This window comes from Heterocephalus glaber, unplaced genomic scaffold (assembly GCF_053883595.1).
Source record: "Heterocephalus glaber isolate CG9 unplaced genomic scaffold, H.glaber_assembly_v1.0 deba00001531, whole genome shotgun sequence".
Classification (NCBI taxonomy): Eukaryota; Metazoa; Chordata; class Mammalia; order Rodentia; family Bathyergidae; genus Heterocephalus; species Heterocephalus glaber.
Window position 1 is genome coordinate 23,410,178 of NW_028258329.1, and position 25,629 is coordinate 23,435,806.

Consider the following 25,629-nt stretch of genomic DNA (forward strand, 5'->3'; position numbering starts at 1 on the left):
TGGGCCAAGGCCTTCCCATGAGCCATCCTTCCTGTTTCTCAAAGCATATCCCAGATGTGCAGGTGACCAACATGCTTTCTTCCTGTAGAATTGAGGGAGTTCGACAGCTTCTCTTGTTTCACGTTGCCTATACATTTTAGTCCAAGTAGATCGAGTTTCTGATGAAGTAACATTCTCAAACATCTCCTACATATGTCCTACATATGTCATGGGAATTCCGTAAAGATCTTTTTCTGGATAATCTCATCTCTGTTCCTGGCTTCTGCTGAGGAGGCTGAAGGTGGATGAGTGACATCTGCTTGCTTCAGTATTGATGAAAGGTTGTCCAGTCTTACCCCTGGCCTTCTCCCCAGAACAGGGTTTCCTGACCAGTCCTAATGATTTACTGAAGTGTCTTAATTTTAGCATTGTTTGCTACCCAGATAGGCTCAGAATCCTTGGGGGCAAAGTCTAGGTCTGATTTAACCTTATCACTTCCTAGTCTGGCTAGCAGTGGAAGTTTGGGATCAATACAGGTATTAATGTTCACCAGTCTCAAGTCAGGCTACCCCACAGCAGGCTTCGAGACAGTGATTCATGTACAAGGATTTATGTGGGAAGTGCTCCCAGGAGAAGCTAACGGGGAAGAGGAAGGAGAAGGGCCAGGAGTAAGAGAAGCAGCTTTAGGGAAAGACAGGTGTCACCAGGTCCAGGGTGCTCTGGGATATAAACTGCATAGCTGAGTTTGTCCTCTGTGTTAGTCTGCTTTGCATCACTGTGACAAAATGCCTGATGTACACAACTCAAAGGAAACAAGGTTTACTTTGGCTCATGGTTTCAGAGGCTTCAGTTCCTGGTCAACAATGCCAAGGGAGGAACATGATGGCAGAGGGTCTAGCAGAGGAAAGCTGCTTACCTCATGGTAGGAAGGAAGCAGAGAAAAACAGAAAAAGCCAGAGAGGAATGGGTTGGGAGCAGGTGATACCCTTCAGAGTCACACCCCCCAGTGACCTGTTTCTTCCCACCAGGCCCTACCTCCTAACAGCTCGTTGGCTATGAACCCAGCAATGGATTAATCTATTGATGACATCTGTGTCCCAATGATCCAGTCATCTCTTTAGTCCCAACCTCTGAACACTCTGAGAACCCTCAGTGCATGAGTCTTGGGGCGGTGAGGGGCGGCCCAGAACAGCCAGTTGACAGAGCTTCAAACAGATAGACTTCACTGTATGGATTTCATCACCCTAGTGACATCCTGGGAAAGCAAGGGGACACGAGAGAAACAGAGAAGCAGACTGCTCCCCAACATGCCACAACTTCCACAGAGCTCAGGATCACAGCACGTGGTCAGGGTGCCTCGGGTCTGGGGCTTGATGCACAGTGGACCTCAAAAACCAAAAGGAAAACCAAAAAAACTACAGAACTAAAGAACCACTTCTAGTTCATTCTGGATGGAGCCAAGGAGATGGAAGATGAAGGGTTCTACTCACACTTTGGGGGGAAAAACTCATTGAGTACTAATATATTCGAATAGTAGTAGTTAATACTAATACTTAAGACTGACCTTGTGCACTCGGTAGAACAAGCCTGGATCCCTCCTGAGCTCTGTGCCCATGTGAATGAAGGACAAGAGGCAGGGACACACACATCCATCTGGCAGGGGAGGAAGGGTGCAGAGCCTGACCCCAACTTTGGCTCTCAAGAGACCAGGATGAAATTTCTGAAATGCAGCCACACTGAAGACAGTCTTTTCTAATCTTCTTCAAGCAGGTTTCTAATCTTTTTTATTGCATTTAAATTAATAATTACATAAATACTTTTTAAAAACCAAGTGAGACATCATATTTATGAGATGTCAAACTCCCTTCTTGGAGTTAAGTAAATGTTCCCAAAGTGGCACATGAGTTCAGTGTAGCTTCACCCAGGAAAAGGCTGCAGAATCTGAGGATAGGACCCTCCGTCCTCCTGAGCACACCTATCCCCCAAGAAATGCTTGGATTTGCACACAAACCCTGGGCTTTTGCATCCTTTGAACGACTGCCTTATTGCTGGCTTTTCCCTAAAACACTGCCCAGACACTCATTCCCAGGTCCTGCATTTGGATTCTTCACTTTGTCCCCAGCTGTCCTGCAACATTTGGCAGGACATTTTTCTACTCAGGGCAGGGACACCCTGACCCTACAGCTGCTTTGACAAGTCTGGAGGGTCACTTGCTGCCCGGGTCAGGATCCCTAACTCTGGAATATCTGCAGATGGTAGAAAGAACACTTGGCCTGGGCAGGCTCTGTATCGAGAGATGGTGCCATCCTGATGGGGACCACAGGCAGAGAGCCAGGAGGACCAGTACCCAGGGAGCTGAGTTCAGTTCTGTATCTTCCTGAGTGTCGTGTCCTTGCTTTGAAATGAGTGGATGGGCCTTGTGCCGCCTGGTAATTAAGGTTAATGAGCACACTCCATCTGGAGGGCAGCGAGGCAAATCTGTCTTTGAGTCTATGTTCCTGGCTTTCACCCCAGCCAGGTCTCAGGAGATGCTGGTGATCTTCTCCTGGCATTGGCATCCAGGTGCTGGAGCCTGGTCCTAGACAAGGCTAGACAATCTCAGACAAGGTCACCAGGCCATCCTGCCAAGACCCCTACAATGTCCCCAAGACCTAATCTTAACTGGAGGTTAACACTATACTCAGAATTGTCAGTGTTTGTGATGGCTGCAGTGAAAGCCAGCAAGTGAGGTCCACTCTGTAGGGCTGAGGCCCAATGGGAGTCAGGAACATGGGCAGTGTACCCTTCCCTGAGTCCTCAAGCAACTCTCTCTCCCCACAGCTTTGGGACATGGCGAGAGGTGGGTAGGTGTCTGAGGCACAGCTAGGAGGAAAGTAGGTGAGCCTGTGGTCACAGCAGCTTTTAGCCAGGCTCCAGTGGCCAAGTCCACCACATTGTGTCCCCTGTACCCATGTCTTTCCCACAGGGGCTGGGGATGAAGAGATAACGACCCAGAAGGACAGCAGCAGGACATCCCACACAGTCACAGGCAGCTGGGAGCATTCTCACCAGGTCCAAGTGAAAGCCTGTTACTGTGGAAACAAATTGGCATCAGCAGATGGGCACATGAACAGTTTGTGCTTCAGCCACACAATGGCATAACAACACACACAAAAGCTAACATGCTTACACTGATGGAATAAGCTCTGCGAAAAACCCAAAAAAACTACATGCTGAATGGTACAGCTTGCTCACATCTAGGAACTGCAAACTATCACCTGGAACACAAAGTGCATGGGCTCTTGGGATGAGGATAAGAAGTGAGCACAAACTCCGGGCCTGAAAGAGCTTAAGTACACGTCATTAGTAGATTAGTAGAACCTAATAGTACTTTCAAAATACAGACAATGTTAATTGGCATTGGAAATTCATTTAGACATTAATGGTAATGTTTGTCTCCTGTCAAGTTTTTATTTTTAAAAAATTGTGAAGAATGCAGTTGCAGTCCAAGCAATTTTTAAAGCACAATGATGATTAGATTAATAATGTGATAGAGTGATAACGAGATGAGACATGGTAGAAATTGGCCATTTTTTCCGTGGAGTGAAAAAGTGGGAGAAGCGAGAAAGATCCTCTCATCTGTCCTTCTTCAGAGGTGCACATAGTTCTTAATTCATTATGGCTCAATCACTCTTTTTCCTGTCCATTAGTCTCAAAGGAAAGTTTCCACTGATACATGTTTCTAAATTGTTACTATTTAGACATTCAGGATGTGTAAAATTCAGAGATAAGGTCATACAAAGATGGTAACTCCATTAATTGAGCGATTATTTGTGTCTGTAGAGAAAACACATAAAGTCTGTTCATTTCAAGCCCTTATCATAGGCCTTCATCTCAGAAAAAGTATGATCTAATTTCAAGATTTTAATTTAGTTATCTTTCTTAAAGTGAAGTACTTCAATGAAACTCATCACTACTTATCTGTTCATTATCCCCACCGCTAAGAAATTGGAGAATACATGGAGGTACTTAGAAGAATTTGTCTAAATTTTTATTTTAGAGTCTTTAGCCCCAGATTAAAATTGTATAAAAATGCAAAGTTACAGCATGATGAATTAAATGCTTATTAAAATATTCATACTAAGGTTAGGCCCCCCCACACCTGGGATGTGAGTGTGTTTTTGGACACATGAGGGTTTAAACTGATCAGCAGTGGTTTTGTGCAGAGGACTGTCTTTCAAGCCATGTGAGTTCCTTGAACCTGAGAAGAATTCAAGCAGCAATGAAAGACTGAGCAGAAATGAACCCAAATCCAGTTCAAAAATGGTTCTGTATATTTCAGTTACAGGGCATGTGGACAGTAACATTTGAAACCAGTATATTGCTTTGCCCTTTTCCTAAGCATTCTATTATACTGTATTATGCAATAAAATGAATTTAGTGGTTGATATATCTACTTTGGTAGAAGGGGAGAATCATTAGTACAAAGAGAAAAAGAGAGGGTAAAAAAAGTTACCAAAATATAATTTTCTAAAAATTGCACATGATGAACTTTGTAGTATGCCTGTACTGTTCATATATATATGGTTACATAAGTATACTCGTTTTTCAGGTATAATAGTTTAATGGAGGCAACTATAAATATACTGTTCTAAAAGAGTAATTAGTGTTGGAAGCTGCAAGTTTTCACCAATTTTAATAAAACGAGAGACTGGTTCCCTTGGTTAGGGACTCTCAGTGCAATGACACTGCTGCTGCTCTTGCTGTTACTATTAACAGTCCTAGGTCAAGGAGAAGGTGACGCTTGCTCTTTATTGACATTTAAAATACAGTAGAAAAATGTATATATGTGATTCTTAGCTCCTTCAATGTAGAGTGACTTTTTAATTGGTATTACTTAAATCACTTTTCTTCTATTTCTATCTGAAGGGATACAAATTTGATGCTTATAACTGTCATTACAATGTTAGAATCACCAGTCCCATCTGTGCAGGGCTGATTACTTTCAAAGTAAATAACCACTCTATATAATGTCACTGATGCCTTCTTAATGCATTTCTCATTAAATAATGAACAGAAGGATCAGGATCAGCTACTGGAAGTGCTTTCACTTAGGAGCCTATAACAAAGGGCACAAGTGCACAAGTTAGAAGAAGATTTACTTTAAAGCACAGTGTGAAGCTGGGTGGCTAATAATATAATTAAATATTCAGTATATAAACTTTGAAACTACTTCATAGATGTCAGTTCATATTGGAAGTCTGCTTGCAGATTCAAGTAGTTTACTTCTGTTGCAAAAATTTGCAATTGAAAAAGGTAATCTAATTTATCTTTGTATCTCACAACATAATTGAGGAGAACATCTCCCCTCCAGATAGCCATGCAAAACACATGTCCATGGGTTATATCAACTGCCCCACTTGAACAGAATCCATTTCCCCTAAAGAGGATAAGAGTGTTCCTGCAAATGTTTTAGACTAATTTTTCTTCATTTTGTTCCCAAGGAAAAATCTCAAAGGGATTAGTACTATAAGTACTTCTAACAGTGCTCAGGAAAAGTTCAGAATGCTTTCTACAGCTCATACTCTGTTTTACCTTAAACTTGCATAGCTGTACATTTTGGAGAGATTTAGAAGCTAGTACCATACTGTATGTGGTCTCCAACCTTCACACGTTGTTTACTTTACCAGCCTATGAGTCTCAGGAAAACACTGGTGTGTAATCACAACAGGGCAAGAGAGGTGTTAAGATATCCACTGCATCAGCTGTTAAAATGACCAACGCACAGGTCCTTCTACAATGTTACACACTCTTGTGTCTTCCCGCACTCTTTGCTCTGGATTTCATTTAATTTAAGTGTATCCTGTATCTCAGGCCCCTTGCTTTGGCCTTCCCTCCTGTGCGGCACCAACGCACCTGGCACACAGGCACAGGGTGCTGACTCGGCTCCTTACAATTTTCATTTTCCTCTTCTCGAGGGAATTCAACGCCTCCTGAACAAATAGAAATGACTCTCAGCTGAGTTTATACATTCCCCAAATAAGTTTCCAGTGTGTGGACTGCGGCAATTACAGTCTGTGCCACTCCGCGGCAGGTCTCAGCAGCGGCTCAGGCTCTGCCAAGCGCACAGGGAAGCTCCTTCCGTCCCTGTGGCCATCGTCAGAGAATTCAGAAACCTGCAGATATTCCTGTGCTGCCCCCAGCCCTGCTGCTGCGCTCCGGCGGGAAGATGCCCGAGCACTTCTCCCACTCCACCTGGCCGCGAAGCACAGCTCGGCGACGATGTGCAGTGCCTTCTGGCACAGGCTGCTCACCCTGTCCATCCTCCTTGTGGAAACTCACGGTCGGCTCTGCTCTGCGGCCCCGAGCTTCCTCCCTTTCTGCCTTCCCTGGCCCTCCGGCTTGGTTACCTCCAGCGGGCCCTCGCGCCCTAAGCCATTGCCTGCCCGCGGGCTCTGCGCTGCGCGTACCGGAGCCGCACCTTTAGGCGCAGGCTCTGGCCCCCTGGCGGGGGCGGGGGCGGGGGCAGGGGGTGGGGTGGGGCGGGAGCTCTGCGCCCACTCTCCGGCTTAGCAGCTCCTCTCCGCCAGAGAGCCCAGGCAGCCTGAGCGGCAGGCTGGGGCGCAAGAGGCGGGGAGGGCCCACCTAGGTCCCAGCCCGCCCACGTCCCCGCCTCGGCTCCGCCCGTCTGGACATCGGCAGCGCATGGATCCCAGTCCCATCGCCCCGGCGACGGGGTCGAGCCCTTGTGATCTTGGCTCAGCTCCCCAGAATGCTGGAATTATAGCCACACACCATCTTGCCTGGTGCAGTGTGATATTTAGAAACAGCAAATGAAAAACTAGAAAAGATTTCAGTGATATTAGGAATTGGTGACATTTTCACTTTTAAAACAACAAGTTGTGTTGACACTTTGCACGTGATGGGCACAGTGCTGTGGGCCTTCCATACAGTGGAGCCATTTTCTCTGAAAATGGTGTGTGGGGCTGTGAAATTTTAGGGTGCTTTTCTTCTTGAATTGATAATATATCATTTTCATGATGATGTAAGTATCATAAATATCAAGACATTCTAGAAATTTCCATTAATTCAGAAAAAGAAAATTGACAAAAATTGCTTGGACTGCAACTGCATTCTTTACAATTTTTTTAAAATAAAAACTTGACAGGAGACAAACATTACCATTAATGTCTAAATGAATTTCCAATGCCAATTAACATTGTCTATATTTTGAAAGTACTATTAGGATGTACTAATCTACTAATGACGTGTACTTAAGCTCTTTCAGGCCAGGAGTTTGCTTACTCTTTATATTTAGTGCCTAGAGAATCAATAAATATTTGTTAAACTAATGAATAAACCTCCTAGTTTGCAAAATAATGAGTTCTACTTAATTACACTATCTCCAAATGCTTTGTAAAACTAAATGGTATGACCAGTATCTTTGTGTCTCCACTGTGCAATACAATATCCTCTATAGACAAGCATACAAAATACTTTATAATACTTAGCAGATATTAGAGCATTTGATGTGTTTAAAAATGGAATGTAATGAGGAGCATACTCAGGAAAAAGCAAATGAGAACAATATGGATGTCCATTTATTTCAGAGTGTATTCAGATACATCTATGAGTCCATAGCTATGCACCTGTGCTGCATAGTAAATATTCTAAGTTTACTGAAGTTCTAGCAAAGCAGGAGTATCTGTTTATTACAGATGCTCTTTGACTTACAATGGCAGTGTGTCCTAATAAACCCAGCATAAATTGAAAGAAAAAAAAAAGGAAGATCACAAGGTGGAGTCCAACCTGACCAATTTAGTGACTTAGTGGGAACATTAGTGGGTATCTGAAAAAAGTCTGAGGAAGTAGTTCAGTTTGAAGATGCAGGTTTCAAGCCCCAGTACTTCAAAAGTAAAACACTAACATTTAGATGATTGATAGGTGATAAAAAGATATATATTTAGGGGGCTAGGGATTTAGCTCAGTGGCACTGTGCCTGCCTCGCAAGCCCAAGGCCCAGAGTTCAATCCTCAGTACCGCAAAAAAAAAGATATATACTTACATAGATAAAAGTAATAAAAATAAGTAAGTGGCCACTGATTTATGTAGTAAGAAGAAAAAGACAGGGGCTGGGGATTTAACTCAGTGGTTCAGCTGCCTGCCTCTCAAGCACAAGGTCCCAAGTTCGATCCTTGGTACCAAAAACAAAGAAAAGAAAAAGACAGGCCATAGAGTCTTCTTATCAACAAGGGTACTCAGGTTATGAACCCCAAGACATGATCTCAACTCCTTGGCCACAGGTCCATAGAGAACATGGAACCTTGTGAACAGGCATCACAATGAAGTGACAGCCACCTTCCAAGCTCATTTCCTTGGAGACAGCCAACAGCAAACATTCTGAGCTTCATCTCCACTTTGAGAGGTCACAGCTTCAGGAGCTCAGGCAGGGAAAGCATCTGAGAACCAGTGAGAAGATGATTGACTCCATCCAGGCACCTCAGGACACACTGCAGGAGCCACCCAGATATCAAGGACAGCCTAGAGCAGGTATGCCCAGACATGACCACCAGTCACCTAGAAAAAAAAAGGAACCCCATGCAAAGTCTCGCTAAGCCCAACTACCAGGGATACAATGACTCAAAAGGGCCATGGCAAGTCTCACCATGCCTGGCCACTAGACACCCGGAGATACCCAGTAGCAGGTTTCCCCAACTCAGCCACCAAAACCACAGAGACACCAAAGAATCCAGAGTGGGAGGTGAACGTCCCAGCCGCCAGGCCCAAAGAAGCAACAAGAAGCCAGGGTATTTCTACCCTGGTTAAGCTAGCACTATCAGAGCCTTACAGAAGTCTGGCCAGTGTATTCAAGGCAGGCAGTCAGGCCACCCTCCCACAGGGAGCCCCTGCTGCCAACTTTCCCAGACAGCCAGCACTTCTACGGTGCCTTGTTCTCGAGCACCTCTGCGACCTACACCTCTACCAGACAGGCCCTGATACCATGAGAACACATTTTGAGCCTTCCATCTCTTTTCAGAGCCTTTACAATGAAGTTTAACACGTACATTCCTTTGACAATGAACAGCTTTCCACCATGAAATGGACAGATGAGGAAGAAGATCTATGTACTGTACCATGGAGTTAGAAGGAGCCTTTAAGATTTCTGAGCTAAACAAGGACTCTCAACTCTTACTTCGTGTATTCTCTTTTGTACCAGAAGGTCCTGGAATACCTTGTCCAGAACATAAATCCATTTTCTGCAGAGGTGCATGCCTCTGGAGAAAGCTTTATTCTACAAATGGCCATACTTTTCAAGCTAAACCTTTCAATGGACACTTTCATTATGCCATCTGCACAGACTGGATGGGGGACTCAGACCACAGGTACATAAGGGTATCAACTGTCAATACTTGGCTCATAAGGAGTGCCATAAATCTCGCCAATGCATATGGGTGGCATTGTTTGCCACTGGAACCCATGAGGCCAATGGCCTCCAGAACCTGCACGGACAGTCAACCCTTATAATCCTTCAAGTTATGAGGGTTTCGATGAAGTTGATGAAGAAAAGGGAGCAGTAAACACCAGGGAAAGAGCATAGCTTCATGCAGTTTAGGTCTTCAGGACTTCTGTTTGCTACAGATAATACCGAGAGGAAGTTATGCCAAAGTACGGTTGGTTCAATTAAAAAGAACCAGATTGCATTTATGCAATGAAAGTTGTGAGCAAACATCTCATCAGTATGGATCAGGTACAGACAGAGAAGCGTGTTTTGCAGCAGGCATCTAATCATATTTTTCTTGAACTGCATTCTTGATTTCAGACAGAAAGCAGAACATTCTTTGTTACAGAGTAACTGGAGATCTAATGTTTCATGTTGTAAGGTTGCCGTGACAAAGAATACTTCCCGAAGAACATGCGGTTTCTGCAGAGTACTACAGAAATCAGTTTGACCTTCACTGATCTTCATGAGCGAGGGATACTTTATAGAAATTAGAAATTGGAAAATGTATTGCTGGACTCAGGGCACATTCAACTCACTATTGTGTGTGTGTAGGAAAGATTACAGGCAGGAGACTTGACCAACATACTGTGGTGCTAATTACCCCAATTACCTTGCTCCAGAAATTTTAAGAGAGGAGAAGATTACGGTTTCAGTGGGAGCTGGTGGACTCTAGGAGTACTGAGATCTGAGATGATGGTCAAAATGTCTAAATTTCAGGACCTGGATTGAGCGCAGAGGTTCAGCCACCTGCCGTGCAAGGGCAAGGTCCCGAGTTGGATCCCCGGTCCCTGCTCCCCCCACAAAAAAAGTCTCCATCTCATATTGTTGAGAGCTTTGATGACCCTGATCAATCCTCAGGCCGTTATTTCTTCCAAGTTACTTTGGAAAGAACAATTCACACAGCTGCAAGTGCAGAATTTTCTGAACAAGGACCCAAAGGGACAATTGGGTTGTCACCTTCAAGCAGGATTTGCTGATATTCAGGGGTACCCATTCTTTTGAAATGTTGACTTGGACCCAGAGACACCCAGTAGTAGGTTTCTCCCAACTCAGGAACCAAAAACCCAGAGACACCATAGAATCCAGGGTGGGAGACCAACGTCCCAGCCCACCAGGCCCCAGGAAGCACCAAGAAACCAGCCTATGTCCACCCTGGCTAAGCTAGCACTATCAGAGCCTTACAGAAGTCTGGCCAGTGTACTCAAGGCAGGCAGTCAGGCCACCCTCCCACAGGGAGCCCCTGCTGCCAACTTTCCCAGACAGCCAACACTTCTATGGCGCCTTGTTCCCGAGCACCTCTGCGACCTACACCTCTACCAGACAGGCCCCGATATCATGAGAACACATTTTGAGCCTTCCGTCTCTTTTGAGAGCCTTTACAATGAAGTTCAACACATACGTTCTTTTGACAATGAACAGCTTTTCACCATGAAATGGACAGATGAGGAAGAAGATCTATGCACTGTACCATGGAGTTAGAAGGAGCCGTTAAGATTTCTGAGCTAAACAAGGACTCTCAACTCTTATTTCGTGTATTCTCTTTTGTACCAGAAGGTCCTGGAATACCTTGTCCAGAACATAAATCCATTTTCTGCAGAGGTGCATGCCTCTGGAGAAAGCTTTATTCTACAAATGGTCATACTTTTCAAGCTAAACCTTTCAATGGACAGTTTCATTATGGCATCTGCACAGACCGGATGGGGGACTCAGACCACAGGTACATAAGGGTATCAACTGTCAATACTTGGCTCATAAGGAGTGCCACAAATCTTGCCAATGCATATGGGTGGCATTGTTTGCCACTGGAACCCATGAGGCCAATGGCCTCCAGAACCTGCACGGACAGTCAACCCTTATAATCCTTCAAGTTATGAGGGTTTCAATGAAGTTGATGAAGAAAAGGGAGCAGTAAACACCAGGGAAAGGGCATAGCTTCATGCAGTTTAGGTCTTCAGGACTTCTGTTTGCTACAGATGATACCGAGAGGAAGTTATGCCAAAGTACGGTTGGTTCAATTAAAAAGAACCAGATTGCATTTATGCAATGAAAGTTGTGAGCAAACATCTCATCAGTATGGATCAGGTACAGACAGAGAAGCGTGTTTTGGAGCGGGCATCTGACCATGTAGTTCTTGTTGAACTGCATTCTTGATTTCAGACAGAAAGCCCAACATTCTTTGTTACAGAGTATGTAAATGGAGATCTAATGTTTCATGTTGTAAGGTTGCCGCTACAAAGAATACTTCCCGAAGAACATGCGGTTTCTGCAGAGTACTACAGAAATCAGTTTCACTTTCAATGATCTTCCTGAGTGAGGGATACTTCATAGAAAGTTAAAATTAGCAATATATTACTGAACTCAGTGCACATTCAGCTCACTATTGTGTGTGTGTAAGGAAGGATTACAGCCAGGAGATTGGGCCAGCACTTCTGTGGTGCTAATTACCCTAATTACCTTGCTCCAGAAATTTTAAGAGAGGAGCTGATTATGATTTCACTGTCATCTGGTGGACACTTGGAGTACTGACAATTGAGATGATGGTCAAAATGTCTACATTTCAGGACCTAGGATTGAGCTCAGTGGTTCTGCTGCCTGCCTTGCAAGTGCATGGTCCCACGTTCAATCCCCGGTCCCCTCATCTTCCCAAAACAAAGTCTCCATTTCATATTGAGAGCTTTGATAAACCTGATCAAACCTTAGGCCATTATTTCTTCCAAGTTACTTTGGAAAGAAAAATTCACACAGCTGCAAGTGTCCTGCAGGGTGTTCTCAACAAGACCCAAAGGAATGATTGGGTTGTCATCTTCAAGAAGGATTTGCTGATATTCAGGGGCAACTATTCTTCTGAAATGTTGACTTGGATATAATAAAGTGAGTTGTCATGATAGCAGGCTCCTCATAGCTTCTGTTCTCTTTTATGCCACCCACATCTCCTGGAGATTATGATAGGTTCTACATATGGGTCCTGAGAGTCATCTGGTACAGCCCTGGGGACTTGTAATTTACAGGTTCCGCCCACTTTTCCAGATCTGCCCTGGGATCTTGTGATTAATGGGTCCTGCTTAATTTCCCCAGCCTGCTTTGCCATGCCCTACTGCCTATATCATTACCTCTGAGAGACATAAATCCCTCACATCTTTATGGGGTGCTGAAGGAGTGAAGATCTCTGTCTTCTATCTTCTGTCTAGGGTTTGTAGACCCTACCTGCTAGGGATTATGTGCTTTCCAACTACCTTGTGTTATTGTGGCTTGTGGCTGTGTTGAGGAAAGAAAAACCTGCCAGAAAATGAGAAAAAGTTAGTGAGCGTGGAGCTGCCTGTTTGATGGGAGAAAGAAACTTTACTGTTAGCCCAGATGTGAGGAGCAGGTCAGACTTACACACTTCTGTAGAGAATAATGTGTGTTAGAGAGGTATGTTACATGAATTACCAAGAGTCTGAGCCATGGCCTTAGAAAGATCTTATTTACTTATCCGTAGCAGCACTGGAGCCTTGCTTTTTTTTGTCAGTAGATGTTTAACCTTCTGTCTTTGCCTAATATAAATGCCCAAGTAAGAGCTACCAACTCTGCCTTTGAGCAGAGGTTCCTGGGGAAAGAGGTTTAGCTTCACTGACCTTTTGTGAGCTGACAACTACATAACCTGCCTTTTTATGTCCATCTCAGACAAAGTGATTTCCATCAGTGAACCCCTCCTCAGGGTTTTGGAGGGGCGGGTAGGTCACTGATGTCTGTCTGCTTGGGTAATCCTGGGAGATCACTTACTCACAAGAGTGGCTAACTTCTGGGCCTGTAGGCACCAAAGAAGCAGCAGTGCAAGTGTTTATAACCTCGGGGGTGTCTAAGAGCATTAGCTTGATTCTTGGTAAGTGTTCTCCTGTTAACCACAAGTAATCTTTTGTCTCTAGAATAGTTTCGACCTGATGGGAAATCAGAACATCTAGTCTCTGTCCCAAAGTTAACTTTGTAGCTTCTTCTGTTACTACAACTGTAGCTGCAATTGTTCTCAGGCAGGGTGGCCGTCCAGTAGCCACCTCATCTAATTTCTTTGAAAAGTATGCCACTGGGCAGGGTTCTTGCCCTAGCATTTTGGTCAAGATCCCCAAAGCGATTCTTCTCTTTTCTGATACATAGAGAAAGAAAGGTTTTGGGGTTTTGTTTGTTTGTTTGTTTGTCAGGTATTCCCAGTGTTGGAGCCTGAGTAAGGGCATGCTTTATTTTTCTAAAGCCATTGTCAGCACTTTTGTCTATTCTAAAGGTACAGACTCAGGGCCTTTTACTGCCTCATAATAAAGGCTTTGCCATTAGTCCAAAATTAGGTAGCCAGATCCTACAAAAACCTGCCATTCCTAGGAAGGTATGAAGCTGTTGTTTGATGGCAGGAGGTAGAATGTATTTGTTCCCTAGACAGCTGTCGTTTTCCATGTATAAGACTATATCCTAAATATTCAACTCTTTGGAGGGACATCTGAGCATTTTCTTTGGAGACTTTATGTCCCTTCTTAGCTAGAAAGGTAAGAGTTTGTACAGTGTTATGGTTAGTTCCTGAGTTGCGCTGCAAACTAGAATGTCATCTACATACTGTAGGATGGCTCCTTGTTCTAGCTTTAGGTTCCTCGAGTCTTTTTCTGGTGCCTGAGCAAAAAGGTGAGGGCTGTCTCTAAACCCCTGCAGGAGAACTGTCCAGATATATTGGTGTTTTTCTCTTGAAATGGGATTTTCCCATTGAAATGCAAACAGAAACTGAGAGACTGGATATAGGGGAATGTAGAAGAATGTGTTTTTAAAATCTAAGAGTGAGAACTAAGTAATGTCCACTGGATTTTGGGAGAGAATTGTACATGGATCTGCCACTAGAGGATGGTTGGAATGACAGTCTTGTTAATGAGGTGGAGGTCTTGCACATCCGATACTCTCCAGCAGGCTTTATGATAGGGAAAGGGGGAGTATTGCCAGGGGATTGACAGGAGTTGAAAAGGTCATATTTGAGAAACTTGTCTATGAGAGGCTGGAGACCTTTACATGCCTCTTCCTTGGTTGGATACTGCTTTGATTAGGAAATCAGCTGGGGTCTTTTAGTCTTATAATTACTGGCATAGCTGAATTTGCCCTACCAGGTATTCTCTTGTAACATCCAACAGGATTTACCTGTTGGCTAATTTGGTGTAATCCAAGCAAGTAAAATTTAGCTAAAATTTGAGAATTGCCCCTAGTTTTGTTAATAAATCTCTTCCTAGCAAGAGAGCAGGTCATCGTGGGACAATTATAAACTTGTAATTAAACGTTTGACCTTCACAGTGACACATCAGAGGAATAAGGAATCTCTGACTAGGGGTTCCTTTGACCACAGCTATGACTATAGAGCAAGAGGAGAGTTTTCTAAAGAAGGAAGTCAAAACAGAATGAGCTGCTCCTGGATCTGTAGGCAGTTGAATTGGCTCAACCATGACATATAAGTTTATGCAGGGTTCCTTGGAGTAGATGGTGATGTCCACGGACAGGGCCACTGCAAGCTCCTCTGGCCCTCTTCAGTCATCAGAGCAGGAAATGAGGGTTCTGGCTGGCATAGCCCCCCTCTGGGAGCAGGGACAGTCAAACCTCCAGTGCCAAGAGTCAGGTGCATTAGCTGCCTCACATGGGGAACAAGGCCCAGGTGGGAGCTTGGCGCAGTCTCATGCCCAGTGTCGTCTTTTTACACTTGATAGGAACCCTTTCCTTGGTTGTCCCTGGGTTTTTCCTTAGACCACCTGGGTGGGTTTAAAGCATTATCAATTGCAACCGCTATGATCTTAGCCTGTCTCTGTTGTCTCTTCTCTGGGTCCCAATTGTTGAACACAGAAAAGGTCATGTCCAGCAAGTGGGTCTTAGATGTCTGAGGCCCCATCTGAAGTTTTTGTAGCTTAGGCCAGATATCTGGGGCTGACTGACAGATGAAATGCTCCATTAGTGCTTTTTCCCTCCCTAGAGGATGGATCTATATTGGCATACTTAAAGAAGGCCTCTGCTTATTAGTTACAAGACAAAGCTGGATTTTCCTCTGTGCCCTACAAAACCCCACTCACTTTATCATAATTAACAGACTTTCTAATGCACCTTTTTATCCGCATGGTAAGAGCAGCTAGCGTGCTAGACATCATTTCTAGTCTATGCTGAGAATTAAGGCCCCAGTTTGACTCTATTGAAGGGAGAAGAGCTGTTCCAGGGTGGTTTCCTTCCCTTTTTAAGGTATATTGCTCATCTGCATAGTTTTTAGCCTTTAATAGGATTGTTTTTCATCTGGGGTACAGCAAGTGGCCAGGATGTATCGGACATCTCACCATATAAATCAAAAGCAAGGGCCAAAGTTTGAAACCCATCTGTAAACTTACTAGGGTCTTCTGACAGTTGGCCTAACTGTTCCTTGCACTGTTGGACATCTGCAACTGAAAACGGAACCTGCACTCAAGTATTTCCTCCCGTTCCTGGGATTTCTCTTAGGGGCAGGACAAGTTGTGCACCAGAGTAGTAGGAAGCACCACTTTGGGTTCATGTTGCTGGGTGTATAGTTGTCACCCAGTGGGACTTAGGGCTGTCCGAAGAGGCCACAGAGGGAGTTGAGGAATGTTGAGTTTTTCTGGGGCACTAAGCTCTAATAGAGTCCTTTGGTTACTTGGAAGGGTTGGAGCTGATTTACTGGACTGAGAGGTATAAGGGGGAGGTCAAGAAGACCTCCTAGTTGATTATCCTTTCTAAATAGATTGGTAAGACTGAAATCCCCCTGGGAAACAAATGGGGGTCTTAGAACAGGGTCGTCCAGGACATCTTTGTCTTCCTTGGGGCCTGCACTAAATACTATAGCTCTTGAACCTTCCCTTGATAGAGCTGCCTGCAGGCCTGCATTTGCCCAGCCTTGGCCCTCCAGTTGTACCTCTGTCCCCCAACAGTTTTCTGATTTCTTAAAGGGATAGTCCTCTGGTTGTGGCTCTGCCTGCTCAATGGTTTTCCAACTTCTTAAAGGAATAGTACACAATTTTTCTTTCTGAGGACAGAAAAAGGTTCCTCTTTCTGGTTTTCCATAAGCTCATGCGTTGTTTTAAAATCAGAAGCTTCACTTGTAAGGCCAGTTATTAAATCAAAAAGGAAAAAAGAGAAATAAAAAAGAAAGAAAAGATGGTGGCAGCTGCTGATGCAGACCTACCTAAGTGATAGTCTGATGGAAGACGAGATGGCAACACCCAACCAAAGCACAAACTGAAAAAAAGCTGTCAGTATTGTAAGTGGAGACCCAGCTAATTTAAAAAAAAAAGGTAGCAAACAAATGCAACACAAAAAGAAAAAGCTATTTATAAACCTGGGGTAAGCGGGAGACCAGGTTAATTTCCAAAAAGAATAACAAAGTAACAGAAAAAACAGACTGGGAAAGAGACCAGGTTTATTTGAAAGTACAATAAACAAACATAGGGAAAACAAGACATACCCACAGAGTAGAAGGCAAGTGGCTACAAAATAAAAACAAAAGTCTACATTTTCTTCCCTGTCCCTCAAGGCTAAAGCAGCGAACATTTCCCTGACTCCTTGAAGAACGGTCCCTTCTTTCCTGGCTTAGGGAATAGACTGAGGGAGAAAAGGAGAAGAGGAACAATTGTGTCCAACATGAGCTTTGCTCTCCTAACCACCAAAATGTTTTTTTTGAGCGGGGCTGGTCATGCCAAAGTGTTACCTCTTGGCTGGCTCTGCCAAAATCTTGTCAAGAAGTTCCCTTAGAAATGGTTCACCAGGCTTACACAGTATGGCCGGTAACATTAGCTAGTGCTCGCTCTGCTGTGTAATGGGAAACCATTAGACTAAAAGAGACTGAACTGCATCTGCCTGTATTTCCAAAGAGACTCACATTCAACTTTCACTTATATAAAAAATCTGGGTGAAAATTTCATTAATCCTTTTTTTAAAAAAAGTTAATATAAAATTATAGCAGAAAAAAAGGAACCTGAACTTTATAGCAACACAGCTGGACTAATCCACAACAGCAGCAGCAGTGGGAAAAAAGACTTAATTTAATTAATTTTCTGTGGTTGTTGGTTGTTCACTAGTCACAGTGATAGAAGCTGCACGTTTTTTGAGAGAGACTGAGAAACTGCTGGAGGTTTGGTTCTCCCGTCAGAAACCTGATGCCAACCAGGGATGTGGGAAATCTTTGAACTATCCCGAGATCTGAGTGGGATGTACTTCTGAAGGATGTGCAGTGTTCAATCATAAGTATGACAAAAACTGACATGCTAGAAACTTATGTACTCAGTGACAGTAGCATGTTTGTCTCCAAGAGATGTTTCATTTTGAAGACATGTGGTACCACACTCATACTAAAAGCACTGGTTCCCTCATTCAAGCTTGCTAGGGATCACAGTGAGTTTGACTCAATTCAAAGCTTCTTTTATACTCCTAAAAATTTCATGAAGCTTTCTCACCAAAGGTACCCACACCCACAAAAAGTTTCTTACTGCAATTTTCCCAAAAGGAGCAGCATATTGTATGGGACGTATGAATTCTGACTGTTGGTACTTGTATACTTTGGATTTCCCAGAGACTTGAGTAATCAGTCAGCCAGATCAGACCCTGGAAATTCTGATGAGTGAGACTGACCCAGGAGTTAGGGACCAGTTCTACAAGAAGATGGTGTTACTGCAAAGGATGTCACTCGCAAGATGGAATTTGTGACCTGAAACTAGGTTTTGTCATTGATGCCACACTGTTCAATCCTTGTGAGTAGTCAATGAGCAGAATAAAATCGGATGGAACTTATTGGACTATTCACATCACTCTAGAACCAGAGTTTTCTTGTGTTGGCTTTGAAACAAGTCAGACCTCCCATGATGACCTGATCGGGAAAGTTGCGGAAGTCTTCAAGGCAGGAAAATTTGTGACCAACTTCTTTGTTAATCAGTTCTAAATGTCGCACAGTGCTTTCTTCACCCCAGAAGATGGAAGGTTTAAGTTTTGATTGCCAAAGTGCTGTACTCAATGATAACAATTTTGTTTTTACCAGTTTTGCTAAGAAGCAGCAACAACAGCAGAGTTGATTAAGAAAAGTGAAGAAAAAACGCAAAAAGAACACCCATAGAAGGTGGTGGCTGCTTTCTAGATATTAATACCAGGGGCCGTGCTTTCCATAACTGCCACCTTGCAGTTCCAGAAAGCCCTAGAGGTAATGACAGTGTAATCATTTTGAAGTGTATGCATTGCTGTTATCAAAGAGTTAGACATCTTGCATGAATGCTGTTTTCTGTGTTTAGGTATTCTGTGCCACTTTTGCTGTGAAATTGAAGTGCGTGTAGAAAAAAACTTTTACTGTATGAAACTTTACAACATTTGTGAAAATAATTCAATTTGGTTCATGCACAGTGTAATATTTCTGCAGGTATCATCCAAGATCCCCCCCAGACAAGGCTTTCATCCCCATTGGGTGTTGGCCTCTGCCTAATAATCTGGGACTGTTCTATTACATTGCCACCAGAATTTTACATCCAGTTACCTCCACTTTCGAGAACATATTCTCCAGTAATATTATTGAAACCAATCTCTACTTCATAAAAATGTTTTTGCAACAGTGATTAAAATTTTTCTTCCACGAGTCAAGTCCCCCTAAAAAAAATGATTCCAGTTGCTTACCTTGTGTATTACTGTTTTAATAATTGCTCCTTCATTTGTAGTCCTTGATTTCTTCCCTCACCATGGTGTCTTTCCCCCTCCTCCAGGCCCCCAAAGAAAAGCAATACACTGTTAAAAAAAAAAAAAGATGAAGAAAAGAAAGAAAGAAAAACAGGAATGATTGTCAGAATTATTCTAGGTCCTTCTTGTCTCAAACAGAGAATTGGACAAGCCAAGCCAAACACGGTAGCAAAAGTTTATTTGAAAATAAGGGATTAAAGGGATAAGGGAAGAACTAGCTCTACAGAGCAATTTTAGGCTATACACAGAAAGAAAACAATAAAAAGTAACCACAAAAGTATGCCCCGTGTCTAGGAGAGGCAGGGTAGGCTATGGTGAGGAGTGATAGTGAGCTCCTGAGTCTGGTCTCTTTCTGTCCACCTCTCCTGGGAGCTTTGGAGAAGTTCTACATACAGTCCTGAGAGTTGCAGTCTGGAGACTTGTAATTTACAAGTTCCACCCACCTCTCCAGCTGCCCTGGGATCTTGTAAAGGACAGGTCCTGCTTATTTCCCCAGCCAGCTTTGCCACTCCCTACCTATATCATTTCCTAGCTTGAAACCAAGTATTTCTGGATAATTTGGTTTGGACAGCTTTGATTCTCAGTTTATGAATGAACCTGTCTGCCTCACTACAGATGATGATGAAATTGTAACAAAGACTGATCAATCAGAATTTGAAGGTTTTGAGTAGTTTATAGATCCTCTTTTGATATCTGCAGAAGAATGGGTCTGATCCTCATTTTTCAACTGTACATTCTGATTATGTTGTCATTCAATGCATGGATAAAGTTGTTACCATCCTGGATACAATTAACCATCTCATAATTGTCTGGAAGTTAATTTTAATTTTTTTGTAGTTACATTTTGATGTAATACTTCATTGATTTTTATAGTCTTTAATAAAGGTTACTGAAAATTTTTTGTAGATACAGTTGCTTTTTGTGATTTGACTTAAATAACAAGGAGGCACTCACTTGTTAACCAAACTTGAAAACACATTCCTTCCATTTATTAAGTGGAGATAGAATGTATAATATTTTTCCTTATTATTTACTATCTAGGAAAATAATTTGTCTTTTAAGTAGAATGTGTTAACTATGTCTTTTCTCTCCAAACCACATCACCTATACGTGTGGGCCTCAGTTTATGGAGTCCTCAATGAAATCCAAAAAATAATTTTGAATAAATGTGCAGAAAACACACACAGTCTATTCCATAATAATGGTGAACTGCACCAGGGGGATGCCGGTGCATTTTTCTGGGTCTTAAACTTCTCAAGCAGTAAAGCAATCCAAGCAGCAGTAGGTTTTGATGTAGCAGAGAGAAGAGCACAGGCCTGTAGCCTGAAATATGCATGTGCACACGCAGGAGTGTGTATGTAGCTCCTTTTCACTTCACATAAATGACAGGTCGCATTGTGTGTCATTCCTCAGCTTTTTCATTGCAAGCACTTCCTGTCCCCTTGTGTGTTTCCCTGGCACAGAAACACCATGTTTGTTTGACTATCCCACTGCTGACAATCTTCTTGTCAACTAGGTTTTCAATGTTACAACAATCCTGCAGTGAACATCCTTCAGAACCCCAGAGAAATCCATTTGAGTGTCCACAGACAGATGAATAAAGAAAATATGGTATATACAAAATGGAAAACTATTCAGCCATAAAAAGGACTGAAATCCTGTCCCTTGTGATAGCATGGATGAGCCTGGAGAATGTTATGTTAAATGAAATAAAACGGGCACAGAAAGACAATAACCTCATATTTTCACTCATATGTAGAGGATAAGTTACTCACATAGATAGAAGTAGAAAGAAGAGTCATTTCCAGAGGCTAGGAAGGGTGCAGGGGAGGGGACAGAGCAAAGTTGGTTATTGGGAACAAAAGTTAAAGAACAGCAAAAAGTTCTAGTGCTCTATCGGGCAGTAAGGTGACTATACTTAACAATAACTATTGGATATTTCCAGATATCTCAAATAAATGATTTTGAATGTTCCCAACACAAAGAAATGATGGATGTTTGAGATAAGGGATAAATACTTTGATTTTATCATTACAAATTGTATACATGCATCAAAATATACCCCATGAATAATTATTAAATGTCAATTAGAAATTTAAAATTTTGGGGGAGTCAGGGATTTAGCTCAGTGGTTTCGCCACCTGCTGCACAAGTTCAAGGACCCGAGTTTGATCCCCGGTACCAAAAAAAAAAAAAGAAAATTAAAAATTTTTTTAAAATCCAGAGCAAGGGCATAGCATAGCATTGACAAAACATATATGTTGTCATTGTCAGCACTGGCAGACACCAGGCATCAGTGAATGACCGAAATTCCCAAGCTTCATGCTCCCGTGCTCCATAGCACAGTCAAACACCAGTGGCTGAATAATCTTAAGAGTTGCCCCACAATGCTTTCTCTTGTTTCTGAGTAGAAAAATTCAAGATATGTCAAAAAGGAATAGGCCCAAGAAAGCCCCAGATTCTCAGGTTGGAATCCAGAGAGCAACACCCTAGAGCTGTTCTCACACCTGAGGAGACACCAGCCTTGCTCAAGAGAAGTGAACCCCAGCTTGAGCTGGCTCACCCCCATGGGATTAAGATGCTGTACCAGCACCCCAGCCTCCTCCTAGAGGAAGCAGTGACCATCATCTAGAGCATCAATGTTTAGTATCCCAGTGGAATTTTCATCAGATGTATCAAGAAATTGAACCAAAAGAAAAATCATGGAGGCAGATCCACAGATGACCCTGATATTGGAATTATCAAATGTGGACTTTGAAAACATTATGATAAATACGTTCAAGAAAAAAAAGACAAAGCGATCATTTTCACTGTAGAATTGACGTTGTTTTAAAGGATCAGTTGGAAATTCTGAAACTGAAAAGTATGGCTGAAATGAAAATTTAGTAGACAGTTTTAACAGGCAGACACAACAGAAGAGAAGATTAATGAACTGAAAGTTCAGCAGAAAATATTAGCGCTACAGCATAAAAAGAAAAAATGCAGAAAGAATGCATAACAAAACATGATGTAGTGAAAAGGTCAAAATGTACTTGGGTACCAGAAAGGGAAGAAAGCAATAATAAGAGAAAGATAGATATTTGAAGGAGAAGAGCCAAGGATTTTCTAAAGCTGGTAAGATATCACATGAGATAGGGGATAGCAAAACACTAAGAAAATACAGAGAAATCCACACCTGTTCACCTTGGGGAAAAATTAATTCTGTGACCCCTTCCTAAAGGACATGCTATATAGCAGTCTGCAGCCAAACAAAGATAATAGGAAATACTTCAGCCCAAGGACCTCTTCAAGGATGGCCTGGAAGAGACTTAACCCTAAAGCTGAGAAGAAACTGAGGTGGGCACAGAGTAGCAACATGACTTGGATATTACATACCCTGACCATGCAGACCCAAAAGAACTGCCAGGGTAGAGTGGGTAAGGAGGAGGACTCAACACCGAATAGCTGGGAATAAAAAGACATGCAAAGTTGGCAGTTCAAATTATAGAACTGCAAGCACATTTTAAAGAGCAAAGGCAAGCAATTCAAAAGCTAATACTGAGGAGGGACAGGAAAGGTCCATCTGTGGGTGCCAAGGTACAGTTAGGAGCAGGAAGCTCTGTGGGCTGCTGCCCAGGAGGGCAGCCACAGACATGGTGTACTGTGTGCTTCAAGAAGAAAGAAGAAAGGATTTTGAAATTCTTCACAATAAAAAAATGATGTTTGAGGAGATAGATATGTTTACCCTGATTTAACTATTATACATTGTATACATGTATCAAAACATTACACGGTACTTTGTTAATGTGTGCAATTTATATTTTTATGTATCAGTTTAAGTGAATTTAAAAAAAGAAATGCTAGTGATCAAAATTAGGTACTAGAAGAGAAAAAGAGGACTACAAGTTAGACTAAAGGAAAAAATATGAGTAAAATAAAATAAATATTAAACAAATAAAATCAATACATTTATCTAAATTCTCTGCTTCCAAGGTCAAGAAAGACAGAGACCAAAAAAGTCCAGTAGAATACATGGATAAAGGATATTAACAGGGAGTTCACATAAAAGGAAATACAAATGGATTCTAAAGATACAAAAGATATATTCTCATTCGTTATGAGAAATGAAAATTAAAAACTAACCCGAGTTACTCGGGTATATGGATTTGTCAAATCTCAAAAGCAATACAGAATATTTGTACATTTCACTGTTATGTAAATTTTAAGGAACTATAAGCAAATATTAAATTCTAGTTACAGAAATACATACTGAAGCGCTTTGAAGTGTACTAATACATGTCTGACTTTGAAATGTATCATAAGGAAATAAGTCAGGTGTGATGGGGCATGCCTATAATCCCAGCACTCTGGGAGGCTGAGGCAGGAGGATTAAAAATTCAAGCCCAGCCTGGGCAATTTAGGAACTTGGTGAGACCTTATCTCAGAATAAAATATAAATAATAAATAAATAAAGGGCTGGAATGTAGTTCTATGTGAAGGCTCTAGGCTCAATCCTCAGTACCATAGTGGGAAAAATAAGGGTGATAGGTGGATAAATATGAATAAATGAAAGATAGCAAAATATAACAATTGTCAATCTCAGTGATGAATATGTGTTTGTTGTGTGTACAATTCTTTCAACTTTTCTGTATGTAGGAAAATGTTCATATAAAATGGTAAAAAAAATCTCTAGAAAACATTTTCCTCAAAATTGGCAAAAATAAAAAAGGCCAATAACTGTTTTCAAGGCTATAGGGTAGCAGCCCCTCTCAACTCCTGCCAGTAGAAAGAAGCTTACTTGGGTGGGTACAACTTCTATTGATTGGGTACAAACAATCAGAATTAAAGTGCATTATCCTTAGACATCATCTAAATGAATTTATTCTACAGACGTGTAAAAAGAAGATGCAGGTACAAGAATATGTGTATAGCACTGAACAAGATTGGAAATCATTTTTTTTACAGAAGAATGGTTCAATAGAAGAACGGTTAAATGGACTATGTTATATCCACACAGCAGAATCCATGCAGCCATCATAGAGAAAGAGGCAGCCTTCTGTGTATCGATCTGAGATCATTTCCAAGATGTAATAATGGATAAAGTAACATGTGGAGCAGTTTGCATAACAGGCTTGCATTTACATGAAAACATATAAACACATACAGTTTCCTTCCTGAGCATAGTCCACCCCAGGTAAGAAGGACATCTAAGGGCCTGACCAGTGGTTGCCTCTCTGGAGTTGAACTGGGTCACTGGAGACAGGGCAAATTTAAAAACTGCAGTGTTCTCTTTTGGTACCTTTTGAGTTCTGAACTGTGCATAAGTATTCTTTATGCAACAAATTTAAATTTAATCCTCAAAAACTTAATGACAATTACCACACTGACCCAGCAACCCCACTTGTGAGTATAGACTCAAAAGGCCTGAAAGCAGGGACCAAGAGATACTTGCACCCCAGGGTTGATGGTACTTTAACCTCCAGTGGGGTGGGAACAGCTCAGCTACACAATGACAGATGAACGGATAAACAGAACATTGTCCATTTACACAAAGGAATATTCAGCCTTGACAATGAAGGAAATTCTGACCATGCCACAACTTGGAAGACCCTTGAGGACATTGTGTTAAGTGAAATAAGGCCATCACAAAAGGACTGATGCTGAATGATTCCACTGGTACCATGTCTCAGGTACTTTTCTCATTGCTGAAACAAAATACCCGACACCCAAATTTAAAGCAGAAAAGGTTTATTTCAGCTCACAGTCTGTAGAGGTTTCAGTCCATTGTCAACTAGATCCAAGGCAGGGTGATATGGCAGAGGAGAAACAGTCCATGACAAAGCAGGCAGGAGGCAGCAAGCAATGAGCAGCAGCAGCAGCACCCTGCCTTCTCTCTCTTTCTTTATATTCCATCCAGGCAATAAGCCTATTGATTGGTGCCACAAATATCCAGGGTGGGGCTCCCATTATCCACACCCAGAACTATGCTAATTCCAATCAGTGGACTAATTTAGTACCACACACTCTTAATCCTAGTATTACAACCCCAGATCCAGCTAGCTCCAAAAAGCCCCACTTAGGAGTGCATGAGGCTTTGAGGGGGACATCTAGATACACACTGTAATACACCAGGTACCCAGGGTAGTCGAATTCACATAGATGAGAAGCAGAATGGTGGTTGCCAAGGCTGGGGGTGGGGAGAATGGAAATTCATTGATTAATCATACACTATTTCAGTGTGAGCTGATGGAAAAGTCCCAGAGATAGATGGTGGCTGCACAATGATAAGGATATACCTAATACCAGTAGAACTGCATACTTAAAAAGTTAAGAGACTACATGTTATGTTGTGTGTGTTTTGTTTCCTTTTTTTTTGGTACAGGGGATCGAACTTGGGACCTTGTGCTTTTGCAGCAGGCACCGGAAGCACTGAGCTAAATCCCTGGCCCAGTTGTGTGTGTTTTGCTACCATCTCTTTGTATTTTAAA

General features: G+C 42.3%; 1 pseudogene across 1 annotated transcript in view; it reads left to right on the forward strand.

Annotated features, from left to right (window-relative positions):
- Positions 1-25,527, forward strand: part of LOC147824911 (S-adenosylmethionine decarboxylase proenzyme 1 pseudogene) — a 60,260-nt pseudogene extending 34,733 nt beyond the window's left edge. The window contains exon 2 of the transcript XR_015441788.1: positions 1,008-25,527. The product of XR_015441788.1 is annotated as an S-adenosylmethionine decarboxylase proenzyme 1 pseudogene (transcript). The remainder of the gene's footprint in view (positions 1-1,007) is intronic.
- The last annotated feature ends 102 nt before the right edge of the window (positions 25,528-25,629 follow it).